The 20,024-nt window shown below is 40.9% G+C and overlaps 1 long non-coding RNA gene across 2 annotated transcripts; it reads right to left on the reverse strand.

The window, feature by feature from the left end:
* Nucleotides 1–98: 98 nt before the first annotated feature.
* LOC140712381 (uncharacterized) lies at nt 99–19,651 on the reverse strand. 2 transcript variants are annotated; one of them, XR_012093949.1, is made up of 4 exons: nt 19,040–19,651; nt 15,997–16,094; nt 14,904–15,008; nt 99–111 (listed from the first exon to the last, which is right to left on the reverse strand). It is a non-coding gene; the product is annotated as an uncharacterized lncRNA (long non-coding RNA). The 2 variants fall into 2 exon arrangements; XR_012093950.1 differs by lacking the exon at nt 99–111 and adding an exon at nt 14,703–14,746.
* Nucleotides 19,652–20,024: the final 373 nt, after the last annotated feature.

Below are 20,024 nucleotides of genomic sequence, written 5' to 3' on the forward strand. Positions count from 1 at the left end.
ACTATAGTTTTCCAGCATCACATCCTTATACAGAGTCCTCTGAGCAAAGGTCAGTAACTTCCATTCCTCCTTGGTGAATTCCACAATAACATCCTTTAATGTCATGGGTCACTGGAATAACAAACTTCAGTTTAATCTAAAGTAACCAGAATAGATAGCATACCATTGAAAAGACATGTGAGCTAGCTCTTAGTGTACTAACTGCAAAGTTCACTCTGGAGAGTTAGAATATGTGCCATGCTGTACCCTGCTTTATTCATAGAAGGAATATTTGTTCAGTACATATTTACTGAATTCTCACTCCATGCCTGGAACTCTACTGAAGATACAAAGAAGAAAAAAAAACGAGTGTCACATGCTGCATAATGACATTTCAGTTAATGACAGAATCCATATATGATGAAGATCCTGTAAGAAAATGCAGTATTTTTATTGTCTGTTTTCTATGTTTAGATACATAAATTCTTACCATTGTGTTACAAATTGCCTACAGTGTTCAGTACAGTAACATACTATATAGGTTTGTAACCTAGGAGCAATGGGGGACACCACATAGCCTAGGTGTGCAGTCAGCTGTACTATCTAGGCTTGTGTAGGGACATTCTATGATGTTTGCATGATGAAGTCACCTAATGATACCTTTCTCAGAACATATCCCCATCACTAAGTGACACATGACTCTATTCCTGTGATCAAGGAGCTTATATTTTGCCAGGGAGACAAAGGTGAAAATGCTAAAACACAGTATGTGAAGCAGGTGCCATGATAGAAATATGTACACAATATGAGACAAATGCTAAAACACAGTATGTGAAGCAGGTGCCATGATAGAAACATGTACACAATATGAGACCACTGACTAACTTTAGGAATAAAGAAAACACAATTGGCAAAGGCATGGATGCATAGAAATGGCAAGTTTAGGAAACCACATATAACTTGGTAGGTATGATATCTACAGTGGGTATATACCTATAGTAGGTATATACCTTGGTAGGTACATACCTATGGTAGGGCATAGGACCAAGATTAGTTAGAAGGTTACAGTGTAAAGTCAAGGGTCAGGACAAGAAGAAATTCTGAATCTGTCTTTTGGACCAGTAAAGTATATTTTGCATACACACTTAACAAATAAATCTCTGCTTATTAATATATTACATACATTTGCATGCATTAATGTTTATTAAGAATTAAGGGGGTGGATGTGGTGCCTCAGGCCTGTAACACCACTACTTGAGAGGGTGATATGGGAGAATCTCATGAACCTGGGAAGTCAAGGCTGCAGTAAGACACAGCGAAACTCTACCTAAAAAAAAAAAAAAAAAAAAAAATAGGCTGGGTGCAGTGGCCCACGCCTGTAATTCCACCACTTTTAGAGGTCGAAGCAGGTGGATAACCTGAAGGCAGGAGTTTGAGACCAGCCTGGCCAACACGGCAAAACCCCATCTCTACTAAAAATTACAAAAATTCATCAGGCGTGGTGGCACGCACCTGTAGTCCCATCTACTCAGGAAATTGAGCCAAGAGAATGGCTTGAACCTGGGAGGCAGAGGTTGCAGTGAGCCAAGATCGTACCACTGAACTCCAGCTTGGGTGACAGAGCGAGACTCCGTCTCAATAATAATAATAATAATAATAATAATAATAAACTTAACAAGTTTCTTTTGTTCATATAAGAGAAAACATAAATAGATATTCTGCTATTTCATATTATGTGAAATGTCTTATATATCTCTGGGATGGTCACCATTCACTGTGTAGATGAAAATACAGACACTAGGAGCCACTGAAGAGATGTGTCAAGTAAGCACTGGAGTTACAGGGGTAAATGAGTGGCTTAGGAGAAAACTTTAATGTAGAAGTAGCAAATGGCACATTAGAAAAATCAGAAAAACATTTATATGAAAGCAATAGCAGTGGGGGAAAGAAGTATAATGTGACTTTGTAATTAATTGGAAATTAGTTAATAACCACCGGGAGAAAGTGTTTGGGTGAGGGAGAAAGGACAAGATGGAGGAAGGTGAACAAGAAGGCACAATCCATGTTGCTTCCGGGTTCTTCCTCACCTCACCAATTTTCCTGCGGGTGGGAAAATGCAGCCCACGCCCGGGAAGATGCAGATCAACCGAGCGTGCGCCAGGTGACGTCAATCCAAAGAGATCGAAACTTACCTGGCCATGCCTATGGAGACGCCCCTATCATGCCCTTATCCCACCCACTGCCCTCCCCCTTCCAGTACCAATGCATAGAAGTCTGCCGCCAGCAGGAGCCGGCGTGACTTCTTTGGCCCCCGCATTCGTGGACTGGAGAACCCCTGGCCCTTTCCCGCAGACCAGTGAACCTCACCCGAGAGTGTGTGCATATTTGCAAATTCAAGGGCTGCCACTTTCTTTGCTCGTTTTGGCCTTTATTGCTATTTAGTCTTTGTGTCTATTAATAATAGTAATAGAGAAACAAACCAGAAAGAGGGAGGGCAGCTCCCATAGTGTCTGTATGCCTTGCTTGTGGGTACAGTCATAGTGCCAATTATTTTCATTCATTCACTTTTATTGGTAGAACTGTTTAAGGCTATGAAATTTCTTCTGATCATTGCTTTATTTATATTCCATGAAATCTGAAAGGCAGTATTTTTACTTGCAGAACATCTTGGCTGGATATAAATTCTTGGTTTTTTTTTTTTTTTCTTTTTTCTTTTGAGATAGAGTCTGGCTCTGTCTCCCAGGCTGGATGGCGCAATCTCAGCTCACTGCAACCTCCGCCTCCCAGGTTCAAACGATTCTCCTACATCAGCCTCCCAAGTACCTGGGATTACAGGCGCCTGCCACCACACCCTGCTAATTTTTGTATTTTTAGTAGAGACGGGGTTTCAGCATGTTGGCCAGGCTGGTCTTGAACTCCTGACCTCAGGTAATCTGCCCGCCTTGGCCTCCCAAAGTGCTGGGATTACCGGCCTGAGCCACCATGCCCAGTCGGTTCGGTTTTTTGTTTGTTTGTTTGTTTTGACATGGAGTCTCGCTCTGTTGCCCAGGCTGGAGTGCAGTGGTGGGATCTCAGCTCACTGCAAGCTCCACCTCCCAGGTTCACACCATTCTCCTGCCTCAGCCTCCTGAGTAGCTGGGACTACAGGCACCCGCCACCACACCCAGCTAATTTTTTACAAACTAACATTATTGTGCGGCAACAAGGAAGTCTGTAAATGAAACAGGAATACAAGGAAAAGGATGAGTTGGGCAGGAGTTAATGAGTTGAATTTCGTTTATTCTGTGCTTAAAGTGACTGTGGAACATAAAGCTGGAATTGTCCATTTTGGCAGATACACATATGAGTAAGTTTCCACAAACAGAATTTTCAAATATATAAAAAATAGAGTTCTAGAAGAGCCCAAAAAAGAAGCTGTGGGGGCCGGGCACGATGGCTCACGCCTGTAATCCTAGCATTTTCATCTCTACTAAAAAAAAAAGAAAAAAAAAAAATTAGCCAGGCATGGTGGCAGGCGCCTGTAGTCCCAGCTACTCAGGAGGCTGAGGCAGCAGAATGGCGTGAACCTGGGAGGCAGAGCTTGTAGTTAGCCAAGATCGAACCACTGCACTCCTGCCTGGATGACCGAGTGAGACTCTGTCTCAAAAAAAAAAAAAAAAAAAAAAAAAAAAAAGCAGCAGCAGCAGTTGTGGGAACAGCAGTATCTTGAGATAATGGCAGGAGACTAGGCCCAGACTATGGAGCCTGAGAGAACTTCTCTAAACATAAGAGACCAGGAGGAGTATCTAGGAAACCAAAGAAAGGGAGATTTACAAATAAGGGACAGTAGTAGTTCAAAATCCAAATGTAAAGAGTCCAAATTAGCATAACCACACACCAGCACAGCAAAGGAGTGAAAGCTGTAATAAGTAAGCAGGCCTTTTGAGAAATTTTGGAAATATCTAGAATTCCTAAGACCAGATAAGAGAATCCAGCTCTTGGACACACATCCTAACAAAGAGCTCATGTCAACTTCTATGCTGAGTCAAAGGGCTGGGGTTTGGCAAGGACAGAAGAATGACTGATAGGAAAATTATTAAAGACTCCCCACTTAAAAAACAACAACAAAAACCAAAGAGCATCCAGTATAAAGCAAGAGCTGATGAAGAGACCCCACCACATAATGGTACCAGGGTCAATTGGGCAACATGATTACTTCACCAAGGTCCCTAAATATGGGCACAATACAGACAAAAAGAGAAATACAAAATTGTGTGATATACACACGTAGACATTTTATTCTGTTGAAATACATCTGTATTTATTTAAAGCAACACTTCTATTTCTGTGAAAACATGCAAGTACTAGTTTCTTTGATGACAGCAATTCTATTTCAGCAATTAAGAGATTACCTAAGAGAATAAGGGCAAAACTGACATATGACTTTTCATATGTAGAACCCAATGTTAAAGACAAAGAAAAAACACCCACAAAGGATAAAGGTTTTGAACCTAGAATTCCATGCCCTGCCTAATTTTTCATTCAAGGATAATAAAAAAAGATGTTTTCATAAATACAAAGATGTTAAAAGCATACAAATGAAGCACTAATTTTGCAAGGCATTCTAGAATATACTTAATAGAAACTACAAAAAAAACCACGTGGCAAATCAGATATAAAAGCTAACAGGGCCGGTTGCGGTGGCTCACGCCTGTAATCCCAATACTTTCGGCGGCCGAGGCGGGCAGATCACCTGAGGTTGGGAGATCGAGACCAGCCTGACTAACATGGAAAAACCCTGTCTCTATTAAATATACAAAATTAGCCAGGTGTGGTGGCTCTTGCCTGTAATCCCAGCTACTCGGGAGGCTGAGGCAGGAGAATTGCTTGAACCCAGGACATGGAGGTTCTGGTGAGCCGAGATCGTGACATTACACTCCAGCCTGGGCAACAAAGATTGAAACTCCATCTCAAAAAAAAAAAATCTCATATAGCCATAACAGTAAACTATAAAATTTAAAACAGACTGCTTACAGAAGAAGGGAAAAGGAAAAGACTATTTTGTATACTAAACCCTCCTTCAAAATACTTATAAATATGTTAACAAAGTGCTCACACCTTTTCATGAAATATTCACTGAAAGACCATTTTCTGGGCCAGAAAAATATCTTAAACTAAAAGAATTGAAATCTACCAAATATATTCTCTGAACACAGTAGACTTAAACTAGAAATCAGTAACAGAAACTTATCTGCAATGTCATCAAATCCTTGAAAATAATAGGTGAGCACTTTAATATTATTGGAAAATAACATTTGAAGTTGGTTCTCTGAACAAAACTAACAAAGCTGATAAACCTGTATCCAGAATGACCAAGATAAAAAATACATGTTAACAATATCAGAAACGAAAAGGCAAATAGTTACTATAGGCCCTACAAACAGTAAAAGGATAATAAGAGAATACTAAGAACCAGTCTATGTGCATAAATTTGACAACTTAGATTACATGGATTAATTCCTTGAAAGAAGATAACTACCAAAACTCACTCAGGAAGAAATACCTAAGATAAATAATCCTAGTATCAATTATATTAAATGAACCGAATCTGTAGTTAAAAACCTTTCAACATGAGTGACTTTACGAGAAATGGTGACTTCGGGAGCTCTAAGAATTGGTCCCTCCACTAAGGCAATCATTAAAGCTGACAAAAACTGATAGAATCAACTTTTTGGGACTCTAGAATCTTTTTTTTTTTTTTTTTTTAAACCATCAACCAGTGGAGTACTTTCTTTTTCTTTTCTTTTCTTTTCTTTTTTTTTTTTTTTTTTTGAGACAGAGTCTTGCTCTGTCACCCAGGCTGGAGTGCAACTCCATGATCTCAGCTCACTGCAACTACAACCTCTGCCTCCCGGGTTCAAGCAGTTCTTCCACCCAGCCTCCCAAGTAGCTGGGATTACAGGTGCCCATCACCACACCCAGCTAATTTTCATATGTTTAGTAGAGACAGGGTTTCACCATCTTGGCCAGGCTGGTCTAGAACTCCTGACCTCAGGTGATCCACCCACCTCAACCTCCCAAAGTGCTGGGATTATAGGTGTGAGCCACTGCACTCAGCCTCAGTGGAGTACTTAATAAAGAAAGAGGTTGCTAAATTTTGGGGAGAAAGTGTGTGGCACGTTTTTCTTACTGGCCTACTGATATAGTTTGGGTGTGTGTCCCCTCCAAATTTCATGTTGAAATATAATCCCCAGTGTGGGAGTTGGGGACTGGTGGGAGGCATTTGGGTCATGGGGGTGTATCTCTTATGGATGGTTTAGCACCATTCTCTTGATGATGAGTGAGTTCTCATTCGGTTTACATGAGATCTGGTTATTTAAAAGAGTCTGTCACCAGGTGTGGTGGCTCACGCTTGTAATCTCAGCACTTTGGAAGGCCAAGGTGGGTGGATAACCTGAGGTCAGGAGTTTGAGACCAGCCTGGCCAACATGGCGAAACCCTGTCTCTACTGAAAATACAAAAATTAGTAGAGTGTGGTGGTCCATGCCTGTAGTTCCTACTACTTGGGAAGCTGAGGGAGGAGAATCACTTGAACCTGGGAGGCAGAGGTTGCTGTGAGCCAAGATCATGGCACTGCACTCTAGCCTGGGTAATAGAGCGAGACTCACCTCAAAAAAATAAATAAATAAACAAATAAATAAAGAGTCTAGGACCTACCCCTTATCTGTCTCTCTTGCTCCCACTGTCACTATGTGATGTACTGGCTCCTGCTTCACTTTCTGCCATGAGTAAAAGCTCCCTGAGGCCTCACCAGAAGCTGAGCAGATGCCAGTGCCATGCTTCCTGTACAGCCTGCATAACCATGAGCCAATTAAACCTCTTTTCTTTATAAATGACCCAGCCTCAGGTATTTATTTGTAGCAATGCAAAAAACAACTAACACAAAATTGGTACTGAGGAGTAAAGCATTGCTATAAAGATACCTGAAGATGCAGAAGCAGCTTTGGAACTGAGTAACAAGCAGAGGTTGGAAGAATTCAGAGGGCTCAGAGGAAGACACTAAGATGAGGGAAAGTTTGAAACTTCTGAAGAGACTGGTTAAATGGTTGTGACCAAAATATTGATAGGGATATGGACAGTGAAGGCTAAGCTGATGAGGTCTCAGAAGAAAATGAGAATTTATTGGAAACTGGAGTATAGGTCACCCATGTTTTGTCCTGGCACAGAGCTTGGCTGCATGTCCTAGGGATCTGTGGAAGACTGAACTTAAGAATGATGACCGAGGGTATCTGGCAGAAGAAATTTCTAAGCAGCAAAGCATTCAAGATGTGGCCTGACTGCTCCTAACAGCCTATGATCAAATACAGGAGCAAAGAAATGACTTAAAGTTGGAACCGATATTTAAAAGGGAATAAAAGCAGAAAGTCTGGAAAGTTTGCAGCCTGGGCCTGTGGTACAGAAAGATTCCAAGCCCAGGCAGCTGTGGAGCAACCACTTGCTAGAATGATTAGCATAACTGAAATGGAGCCAAGTAACACTCCAAGACAATGGGGAAAAAGCCTTAAAGGTATTTCAGAGATCATCAGGACAACACCTTCCATCACAGGCCCAGAGGCCTAGGAGGAATTAATGGTTTCAGGGGCCATGCCTAGAGCAGTGCTGCCCTGTGCAGCCTTGTGACACTGCTCCCCACATCTCAGCTGCTCTGGTTCCAGCTTCAGCTCAAAGGGGCCCAGGTACAGCTTGAGCCGCAGTTCAGTAGGGCACAATCTGTAATCCTTGATGGTTTCCATCTAGTGTTAAGTCTGCAGATGCTTAGAATGCAAGCATGAAGGAGGCTTGGCAGCTTCCCCCTAGATTTCAGAGGATGTACTAGAAAGCCTGGGTGTCCGGGCAGAAGTCTGCCACAGAGATGGAGCCCCTACAGAGAAACTACTAGGGCAAAGTTGAGGGGAAATGGGTTGGAGCCTCCACAAAGAGCCCCCACCAGGGTATTGCCTAATGGAGCTGTGGGAAGGGGGCCTGCATACTTTGGAATGCTAGAGCCACCAGCCACTTGCAACCTCGGCATGGAAAAGCTGAAAGCGGTCAACTCCAACCATTAAGATTAATCCATGAATCCATTAAGATTAAAGCAGATTTCTTAACAGAAACTATGAAAGCCGAAATGCAGTGTGATGACATATTAAAGTGCTGAAAGAAAAGAATTCTATTTCAACAACTCTTTTCCATTAAGACTATCCATCAATAATGCAGAAGAAAGTAAGGCATTCCAAGATAAACAAAAGCTAAAGGACTCTGTTTCCAGTAGACCTGCCTTATAAGAAATGCTACAAGGAGTCCTTCAGCCTGAAATGAAAGGACACTGGACAATAATTCAGGGCCATATGAAGCTATAAAGAACACAGGTGAATGCTACTATATAGGTATATATAAAAGCCAATATTGTTGTATTTTTTAAATTATATCTCCTCTTTTTGCTTCCTATAGGATTTAAAAGACAAACGCATAAAATAGTAACTATAAATATATGTTAGTGGCCACACAACATACAAAAATGTAATTTGTGACAGTAACAGCATAAAGGGGGGAGAAACAGAGCCATATATCAGCAATTTTTATATACTACTGAAGCTAAGTTGGTATCAATTCAAAGTAGATTGTTAAAAATTAGAAAGGTTAATTGTAATGCTAAGAGTAACCACTAAAAACACCTTTAAATATCCACAAAAAGAAATGAGGAGGAAAGCAAAATGGTATATTAGAAAAAATGTAAAAAGAAAGCAGTATTGGAGGGTATTAGTGTGTTATCACATTGTTATAAAGAACTACCTGAGGCTGGGTGAGGTGGCTCATTCCTGTAATCCCAGCACTTTGGGAGGCTGAGGCAAGCACATCACTGGAGGTCAGGAGTTCAACATGGCCAACATGGTGAAACCCCATCTCTACTAAAAATACAAAAGTTAGCCAGGTGTGGTGGCATGCACTTGTAATCCCAGCTACTTGGGAGGCTGAGCCAGGAGACTCGCTTGAACCCAGGGGGCAGAGCTGTAGTGAGCCAAGACTGCACCACTGCACTCCAGCCTGAGTGACAGAGCAGGACTCCATCTCAATTAAAAAAAAAAAAAAAAAGAACTACCTGAGACTGGGTAATTTACAAAGAAAAGAGGTTTAATTGGCTCACAGTTCCACAGGCTGTATAGGAAGCATAACTGTGGAGGCCTCCGGAAACTTACAGTCATAGCAGAAGGTGAAGGAGTAGGCACATCTTCACACAGCACAGCAGGAGAGAGTGGGCAAAGGGGGAAGTGCTACACACTTTTAACCAGATCTTGTCAGAACTCACTCACTATCACAAAAACAGCAAGGGGGAAGTCTGCCACCATGATCCAATCACCTGCCACCAGGCCCCTCCTCCAACACTGAGAGTTACAATTTGATATGAGATTTGGTTGGGGACACAGAGCCAAACCATATCACAGAGGAATTAAAGGAAAAGATATAAAGTATGTCAAAGAAAAATGCCAAGTTGCAGAAGTAAGTCTTTATCAAACATCACTTTAAATAGATTAGACTCAACAGTTAAAGGCAGATATTGACTGAATGGATATTAAAAACATGATTCGAATACATGCCTTCTAAAATTAAATTTAGATGCACAGACACAAGTAGGCTGAAAAGAAAGGATGGAAAAAGGCATTTCACAAAAATAGCAGTAACCAAAAGAGAGCTAGCTGGCTATACTAAGATGAGACCTAAATAAATGAGATGGCATCCTGTATTCATGGACTGGGAGACTTAATATGGTTCAAATGACAATACTACCCAAAGAAATCTACATATTCAAACCAGTCCCTATCTTTTGCACAGAAATGGAAAAGATTATCCTCCAATTCATACAGAATTGCAAGGTGTTCCCAGTAGCCAAAACAACATTGGAAAAGAAGAATAAAGTCAGAGGACTCACACTTCACAATTTCAAAACTTACTGCAAAGCTACAGTTATCAAAACAGTGAGGTACTGGCATTAGGACACACATACAGTCTAATGGGATAGAACTGAGTTCAGAAATAAACCCACATATCTACCACCACATGATTTTCTTCATCTTTTTCTTTCTTTTTTTTTTCTGAAACAGGGTCTCACTGGCTGGAGTGCAATGGTACAGTCACGGCTTACTGCAGCCTGGACCTCCCCAGGCTCAGGTGATTCCCCTGCCTCAGCCTCCCAAGTACCTGGGACTAAAAGTGTACACCACCCACTTGGCTAATTTTTGTATTTTGTAGAGACAGGGTCTTGCCGTGTTGCCCAGGATGGTTTCAAATTCCTGGGCTCAAGAGATCTGCACACCTTGGTCACCTAACGTGTTAGAATTACAGGCATGAGCCACTATATCCAGCCCCAACTGATTTTCAACAAGGCTGCCAAGACCATTCAGTGGGAAAAGAATAGTCTCTTCACCAAATAATACTGGGAAAACTGAATACCCACATGCATGAGTTAAATGGGACCTCTACCTCACATCATATGCAAAAATAAATTCAAAACGGATCAATGACCTAAATATATGAGTTAAATACGGAGAACTCTTAGAAGAAAACACAGCCTACCTTGAATTTGGCAAGGGATTCTTCTATATGACACCAAAAGCACAAACAAAAGAAAAATAAATTGTACTTCATCATAATTTGAAATGTTTGTGCATTATAGAACACTGTCACAATAGAGAAAAGAACCCACAATGTGGAAAATATTTGAAAATCATCTGAGACAGAGTCTCCCTCTGTTGCCCAGGCTGGAGTGCAGCAGCGCCATCTCAGCTCACCACAACCTCCGCCTCCCGGATTCAACCAATTCTGCTTCAGCCTTCCAAGTAGCTGGGACTACAGGCATGCACCACCATGCCTAACTAATTTTTGTATTTTTAATAGACATGGGGTTTCACCATGTTGGCCAGGCTGGTCTCAAACTCCTGACCTCATGAGCCACCTGCCTCAGCCTCCCAAATTGTTGGGATTACAGGTGTGAGCCACTGCACACGACCCATCTTTTTTTTTTTTTTTTTTTTTTTTTAAAAAAAAAAAGAAGAGTCTTGCTCTGTCACCCAGGCTGGAGTGCAGTGGTGCCATCTCGACTCACTGCAACTTCCACCTCCTAGGTTCAAGTGATTCTCCTGCCTCAGCCTCCCACGTAGCTAGGACTACAGGCACATACCACCAAGCCCAGCTAATTTTTGTATTTTTAGTAGAGACAGGGTTTCACCATGTTGACCAGGCTGGTGTGAACTCCTGACCTTGAGCGATCCGCCCACCCTGGCCTCCCAAAATGCGGAGATTACAGGTGTGAGCCACTGTGCCTGGCCATAAAACATTCTTATAATTCAACAACAAAAAGATAAACAGCCCAGTTAGGAAATGGGCAAAGAACCTGAGTGTACATTTCTCCAAATCACACAATTCACCCTTGAACAACACAGGCTTGGATACAGATTATTTTCAACCAAACATAGATTGAAAATATAGTATTTGCAAGATTGGAAACCCACCCATATGGAGGGCCAAGTTTTTGCATACATGGGTTCTGAAGGGCTGACTGCAGGACTTGAGTATGTGTGGATTTTAGTACATGCAGGGGTCCTGGAACCAATCACCTGCATATACCAAATAATGACAGTATATACAAATGGCTAAAAAGCACACTAGAAAAAAAATAGAACGAAAAAGCAAACTAGATGTTCAACATCATTCAACTCTAAAGAAATGCAATGCAAAACCGCAACAATAACACTTCACCCCCCCACCCCAATTATAATGGGCATAATTTTAAAAATGGAGAACAAGTGTTGGGGGTACATGGCGAAACTGAAACCCTTGTACATTGCTAATGGGAATGTAAAATGGTGCAGCTGCTGTGGAAGTTTGGCAGTTTCTCAAAAATTTAAACATAGAATTGCCATACATCCCAGCAATTCCATTTTTAGGTATATACCCAAAATAATTGAAACTAGGTATCAAATACTTATAGATAAATTTGCATAACAGTAGTATTCATAATAACCAAAAAGTGGAAACCAACCAAATGTCTGTCAATGGATGAATGGATAAACAAATTGTGGAGTATATACACAATGGCATTTTAGCCATAAAAAGGAATGATGTACTGATACATGCTTCAAGGTAGATGAACCTGTAAAATATGCTAAGTGAAAGAAGGCAGACACAAAAGGTCACATAATGTATGATCTCACTTACATGAAATATCTAGAATAGGTAGATCCATAGAGACAGAAAACATGTTAGTGGTTGCCAGGGGATAGTGGGAGAGAGAACGGGGAATGACTGCTTATTGGGTACAGGGTTTTCTTCTGGGATGGTGAAAATGTTTTGAAACTAGGTAGAAGTGGTGTTACACAACACTGTGAATGTACTATATATTAATACCTCACAATTGTATAATTTTAAATGATGAATAGTATGTGAATTTCACTTCAATTAAAACAAGTATACAAAACCTTTGAACAAAGACAACTTCAGGCCTAAATAGTTTCATTGGTGAATTCAATCAAACAATAAGGCAGAAACAATACCAATTATATGTAATTTCTTCCATAAAACCAAGAAAAATAACCATTCTCAACTCATTTTATAAGGCTCACATGACCCTGAGACCCAAATCTAACAAAAACATTATCAGAAATGACAACTACAGTGGCTGCTGGCACCAGTTTGTATCAGCTCAGAAGAGCCAATGGTTAAGTTTTCAGGAACTGGCTAGCATGTTGTAGCTTGAAATTTGCCATGGTGGGAGTATTTATACCACAGAAATTGGTAAACAGTATAAACCAAATTTCTTTCCCAATCCCTAAAATCTGATTATTAAACATTTACTAGTATATTGATCAATGATCAATATTCCTCATGGTGATAGACGCAAAAATCTTCAACAAAATGTTAGCAAATCCAATTCAACAATATATAAAAATATACACATTATGACCAACTTATCCTGGCAATGCAAGGTTGATTCCATATTTGAATATCAATCAATGTAGTTCACTACGCTAACAAACTAAAAAAGAAAAACAACATGATTATCTCAAAAAAAGCAGAAGAACATTTGACAAAATTCAAGATCCATTCATGACAAAATCTCTGAACAAACTAGGAAAAGAAGGGAACTTCCTTCATCTGTTAAAAGACATTTATATAAAATCTATAGCTTACACCATCCTTATTATTGAATGGCTAAATTCTTTCCCCACTAAGTTAAGGTTTCATTATGTATATTCCTTTGATTATGTAAAGGATTATTTTTAAATGAGCAAAAAAAAAAAAAAAAAATCAAAATTCAATGTTTTCTACAGCCTACAAGGGCCGTACATATTCTAGCTTCCTCTACATTTTTGATGTTACTTCTTAACATTCTTTCCCTAAGTCGTATCTCTCTAGCTTCAATATCCTACATACTGTTTCTGGAACATGCTTTGGGGTGTCTGTATTGCTGTTTTTCCTACCCACAATGCTGCTCCCTCAGATTTCTACTTGGCGCTCTCTCTCATTTAATTCCAGACTTTCCTCAAATGTTATATTTTAGGGTAGTATTGTCCTAATCAACCTATAACTTATTCCTCACTTCTCTGTATCACTTTGTCCTCCTAAATTGCTTGAGTTTGTCTCTGAACATATACCTCAGAAATATTACTCAAATGTTGACACATTGTTATAAAAGATATTTTATATATATATATATATATATATATATAATATATGGTTTTTTTTTTTTTTTTTTTTGAGACAAAGTCTGGCTCTGTCACCCAGGCTGGAGTGCAGTGGCGCGATCTCGGCTCACTGCAACCTCCGCCTCCCGGGTTCACACCTTTCTCCTGCCTCAGTCTCTCGATTAGCTGGGACTACAGGCACCTGCCACCACGCCTGGCTAATTTTTTGTATTTTTAGTAGAGATGGGTTTCACCGTGTTAGCCAGGGTGGTCTCGATCTCCTGACCTTGTGATCCTCACGCCTCGGCCTCCCAAAGTGCTGGGATTACAGGCGTGAGCCACCGTGTCTGGCTAAAATATACTTTTAAAATCACATTTGTGGCCTGGCACGGTAGCTCACGCCTGTAATCCCAGCATTTTGGGAGGCTGAGGTGGGAGAATCATTTGAGGTCAGGAATTTGAAACCAGCCTAGCTGACATGGGGAAACCTTTCTCTACTAAAAATACAAAAATTAGCTGGGCATGGTGGCAGGTGCCTGTAATCCCAGCTACTCAGGAGGCTAAGGCAGGAGAATCACTTGAACCTGGGAGACAGAGGCTGCAGTGAGCCGAGATTATGCCACTGCACTCCAGCTTGGGCAACAGAGCGAGACTCCATCTCAAAAAAAAAATAATAATAACATTTGTTTGTATCAATGTCATTGTCTATTTTATGCCAAACAGGCAGTAACCTATTTAGCATTGCTTTCATGCCATCAGTGCAAGTATCAACAGTGTAAAAGGTAATCTACATCTTAGCACTGTGAGTCTCAACCTCATAGACCCCTTGAGAGGGTCTTGGAGCTCCCAGGGATCCGCAGACCACATTTTGAGAATTGCTGTTTTATTCAAATAGTATTTTGCCTGAAGGTGATTTTTAACTATTTCTACGTTTCTAATTTAGTATATGGGTCCCATTCATAAAACTCACTAAACACACACACACACGTACAGTGAAACAAAGTAAGGGCTAAATAAATGACTTACCTGGAGCTTGTTCATTTTCTGCTGTTCTTGGGAAAGGCTGAAAACTACAAAGCCAGAGCAGAAATCATAAGGGACCTTATCTGGCAGTTCCAGGAATCAACAGTGAGAAATTTCCATACAACATTTTAGCAAAACCTTTGAGAAAACGTCCCTTTGACCCATTAGAAAGAATACTAAGGAGCATGATGAAGTAGCACCCACCTGTCCACTTCTGACTCTGATATAAATCTTGATGAGCCTGGGACATTTTTGAGTGAATCTACACATTTCTTTCCTATTGGCTGTTTTGAAAATTGTTTCCATTTTCTGAATAACACAAAAGAATCAAAACTTAAATATCGAATAACGACAGATTAAATAACATGTATGATATATCCAATGTATGGAACTCTTTGCTGACACTATAAATGATGTTGAAGAGATATATTTATTGGCACATAAAAGGTAATTAAGTTACATATTATAACCATTTTTTTCTATTATAAACCCAAGGTTAGAAAGTCTCTTCAAAGTTGTCAAAAATAGGACATTTCTTCTCCCTAAATTGCAATTTCTCAAAAACCACTTTACCAAGAACCTTCTTTTGATGTACATATGATATAACGAACTTAAAGACTCAGTTCTACCCTAAGCTCTGCTATTAGTAAACTTAGTGATTGTCTTAGTTTCAACGCTTTTGTCTTTAAAATGAGTAGGAATTAGATAATCTTGAACAACCCTTCAGGTACCATTCTGATTCTATAAGTCTTCACCCAGGATCACCAACACAGACAGTACCAGCAATGCACTGTCCCCTCAAAACTTGGGCTAGGCCTAAGGTAAAATTTAATTAGGCCCTGATGAACTCTGACTTGAGAATCTAATCTGCTGACAGTGACAGAAAACTAGCTTCTAAAAGCACTTCATGTATGTAACAAAAGACAACTACATGTCATAATCCTAAGGTCCTTTTCATAAGCAGCAGAAACCATAAAGGGCATCCAAATTGGAAACGAAAAAGTCAAATTATCTTTGTTTACAGATGACATGACCCTATATTTAGCAAAACATAAAGACTCCACCAAAAAAACTGGTAGAACTGATACATGAATTCAGTAAAGTTGCAGGATACAAAATCAACATTAAAAAATCAGTAGCAGGCCAGGTGCGGTGGCTCACATCTGTAATCCCAGAATTTTGGGAGGCCAAGGTGGGTGGATCACCTGAGGTCGGGCGTTCGAGACCAGCCTGACCAATAAGGAGAAAACCCGTCTCTACTAAAAGTACAAAATTAGTCAGGCATGGTGGCACATACCTGTAATCCCAGCTACTCGGGAGGTTGAGGCAGGAGAATCGCTTGAACCCAGGAGATGGAGGTTGCAGTGAGCCAAGATCATGCCATTTTACTCCAGCCTAGGCAACAAGAGAGAAACTCTGTCTCAACAAAAAGAAAGAAAAAAAGAAAAAAAAAAAGTAGCATTTCCATACACCAACAGTGAATAATTTGAAAAAGAAATCAAGAAAGCAATCTCATTTACAATAGCTACCAAAAAACTCCCAACGCCTGGGAATAAATTTAACCAAAAAAGTAAAAGATGCTACAATTAAACATATAAAACAGGCTGGGCACTGTGGCTCACACCTGTAATCCCAACACTTTGGGAGGCGGAGGCGACTGGATCACCTGAGGTCAGGAGTTCAAAATCAGACTGGCCAACATGGCAAAATCCTGTTTCCACTAAAAATACACACACACACACACACACACACACACACAAAATTAGTGTGGTGGCACACTCCTGTAATCCTAGGTACTCAGGAGGCTGAGATGGGAGAATCGCTAGAACCTGGGAGGCAGAGATTGCAGTGAGCCAAGATTGCACCAAACTGAGACCTTGTCTCAAAAAAAAAGAGTAAAAACACTGGTGAATGACATTAAAATGGAAAGAGATCCCATGCTCATGGACTGGCAGAATTAATATTGTTAAAATGTCCACAGTACTAAAAGCAATCTACAGATTCAATGCAATCCATATCCAAATACCAATGACATTCTTCACAGAAATAGGAAAAAAATCCTAAAATTTATATGGAACCACCAAAGACCCCGAATGGCCAAAGCAATTTTGTGCAAAAAAAACAAAGCTGGAGGTGTTGCACTACCAGACTTCAAAATATACTATAAAGCTATAGTAAACAAAACAGTAGGTTACTGGCATAAAAAGAGACACATAGACCAACGGAAAAGAGAATTGATAAATAAATACATGCATTTATAGCCAATTTCATTTTTGACAAAGGCACCAAGAACATACATTGGAGAAATGACAGTTTCTTCAATAAATGGTGCTGAGAAAACTGGATATTCGTATGCAGAAGAATGAAACTAGACCCTGTCTCTCATCATATGCAAAAATCAAATGACAGTGGATTAAAGATTTAAATGTATGAGCTGAAACTATGAAACTACTAGAAGAAAACATTTGGAAATGCTTCAGAACATTCGTCTGGGCAAAAATTTTTTGGTAAGACCTTAACGGCATAAGCAATAAAGGCAAAAATAGATGAATGGGATTACATCAAACTAAAAAGCTTCGGCACAGCAAAGTAAGCAATCACAGTGAAAAGACACCTAAAGAATAGGAGAAAATATTTGCAAACCACCCATCTCACAAGGAATTAATAACCAGAATATATAAGGAACTCAATAGCCAGAAAACAAAAAATTTGATTAAAAAAAATTGAGCAAATGATCTGAACAGACATTTCACAATAGAAGACATACAAATGGCCAATAGGTATATGATAAAATGTTCAACATCACTAATCATCAGAAAAATGCAAATCAAAACCACAATGGGATATCATTTTACCCCTTAAAATAGCTATTATAAAAAAGGCAAAAAAACAAACAAACAAAAAAAAAAAACAATGCTGGGGGATATGGAGAAAGGAGAACCCTCTTTGGGTTCTCTTGGTGGCAATGTAAACTAGTACAGTCACTGTGGAACAGTATGGAGGTTCCTCAAAAAATAAAAAACACAATTACCATATGATCCAGCAATCTCACTGCTATGTATATATTCAAAAGAAAGGAAATCAGCATATTGAAGAGATCTCTGCACTCCCATTTTTATCGTAGCACTATTCACAATAGTCAAGATACAGAATCAACCTAAGTACCCATCAATGCATGAATAGGTAATGAACATTGTGGTATATATACACAATGGAGTATTATTCAGCCATAAAAAGAATGAAATTTTGTCATTGAAACAACAAAGATGGAACTGGAGGACATTATGTTACATGAAATAAGCCAGGCACAGAAAGACAAATATCATGCTCTTACTCATACATGGGAGCTAAAATAGTTGATCTCATGAAGGTAGGAAGTAGAATGATGGTTACCAGAGGCTGCGAAGGGAAGCAGGGAGCGAGGCATGAAGAGAGGTTAATGGGTACAAAAATAGGTAGAAGGAATAAGTCTTAGTGTTCAATAGCACAGTATGGTGACAAGTGTTAACAATAATTTATTGTGTATTTCAGAATAGCTAGAAGATTTGGAATATTCACAACACAAAGAAATGAGGTGGTGGATACTGTATTTGATCACACATTGTATACATATATCAAAATATCACATGTACCCCACAAATATGTACATTATGTATCAAAAAAAAAAAAAGGAAAACTAAAATAAGCAGCAAAAACCACTTCCAGCTAGCATAGTGCTTAGAAAATACCTAAGCTCAGTTATCAGCCAATGAGAAGTATTATCATATCACCACCATAAAATTGTGGAACTGATGAACCGCAGTTTTCACCTTTAAAAAAAATTCTTTGACCCATTTCCTCTCTTCAGAAACTAGCATCTGGGATGGATGGGATTCCCAGCTTCTGTAAAATGCAAAATTGAGGGCTCAAATTGTGGTTTCAATTTACAGGTTTCACAGTCCTCTAAGAAGAAACTAAGGTTTAAGGATGCAGGAAGGCCTTAAATAATTAACCTTTTGACTCAAGGGCTCTGAAGATTCCCCCAAGCATTTTTGGAAACACAACACTACGTGGTTAAGACTGGGTTCAGTACACTCCACAGCTACATTCTGGTGGTGCTCAAGGGACAAATGCTGTGCTAAATACAAACCAAGACTGGATTTTAGTGTGGGAAGGCACATGAATTCGGAGAAAAAAGTGAGGATTTACATCCCACCTGCTAATACCGTGGGTAAACGAATTTCTCTCTCTGAATCTTTAGTAGTCACATTTAAATGGAGGTGGTTAAGTCAAAAGAATGGTTACGATTTTTAAATGAGCCAATAATGAAAATAGCATGTCTTGTAACAGAAGCAGCTCACCTTTATTGAGTTCTGTGTCATACTTTACAGCTAGTACCCTATTCAGTACCCAAAGGCCCCCATCATTTGCCAGATGGCCATCCAGCCGCCCTGGGACCGCCTGCATACGCAGGACCGGAGCCCACGTCGCCGCGGCTTTTGAGCGCGGCGTCTGCAGAGGCCAACGCGCCTGACGTGGCGGCCCCGGTTCACGTCATACATGAGGCTGCTCTGGGCGCCCACTGCCCCGCCACTGCAAGCCTCCTTTGGCCGCCCCTCAAGCAGGTAGTGCAAACGCCATTGCCGGAAGGGGCGCCAGCAGAGACGGCCAACCTCCCAGCCAGGCGGCTCCCACACGGGGCCCTCCGCGGAGGCCGCTCCGGGGCCTGGAGGCGGCTTCCAGGCTCTAGACCCCGCCTCCCACGTCCTGCCCGCCCGCAAGGGCCTTGGACACAGCTGTAGGGGCTCGGCCTCTGCTCCCGGCCTGCGCCGAGCCCAGGCCCCGCACTTTGCGGCCTAGCCGCGACCCGGGGGCACCAGAGTCCTCTCCCCACCCTAGGGCGTAAGACAAAAACGCCAACGCCTGAAAGGAGATGGCATTGCACATGCGCAGAACGTCCTCTCCCCACCCTAGGGCGAAAAACGCCAACGCCAGAAAGGAGATAGCATTGCACATGCGCAGAACTTCCCCGAGCCCTACTCCAAAACTACGCTTCCCAGAAGGCCCGGCTGCGACTCCATCTTGGATGACGTCGTGAGGCGCGCCCTCCTCCAGCGGCCTGAGTGATTGCTGTCGGGTTTCCTGTAGCGGGCCCTGGCATTGCTCAGTGATGGCTGGAGCGCTGCACTGCTCACGTTGGGACTTGAAGACAAGGCCCCCATGAGGTGCTCCAGGGATCACTGATGGGCAGTTTTGTTAAAGTGATTGAACTCAGTGGGTGCAGGAGTACGTGGAGTAATGAAGGATAATATCCTGTAACCGCTTTCTGTTAGGAATGGTAGCTTT

Source organism: Chlorocebus sabaeus, chromosome 9 (genome assembly GCF_047675955.1).
Source record: "Chlorocebus sabaeus isolate Y175 chromosome 9, mChlSab1.0.hap1, whole genome shotgun sequence".
NCBI lineage: Eukaryota > Metazoa > Chordata > Mammalia > Primates > Cercopithecidae > Chlorocebus > Chlorocebus sabaeus.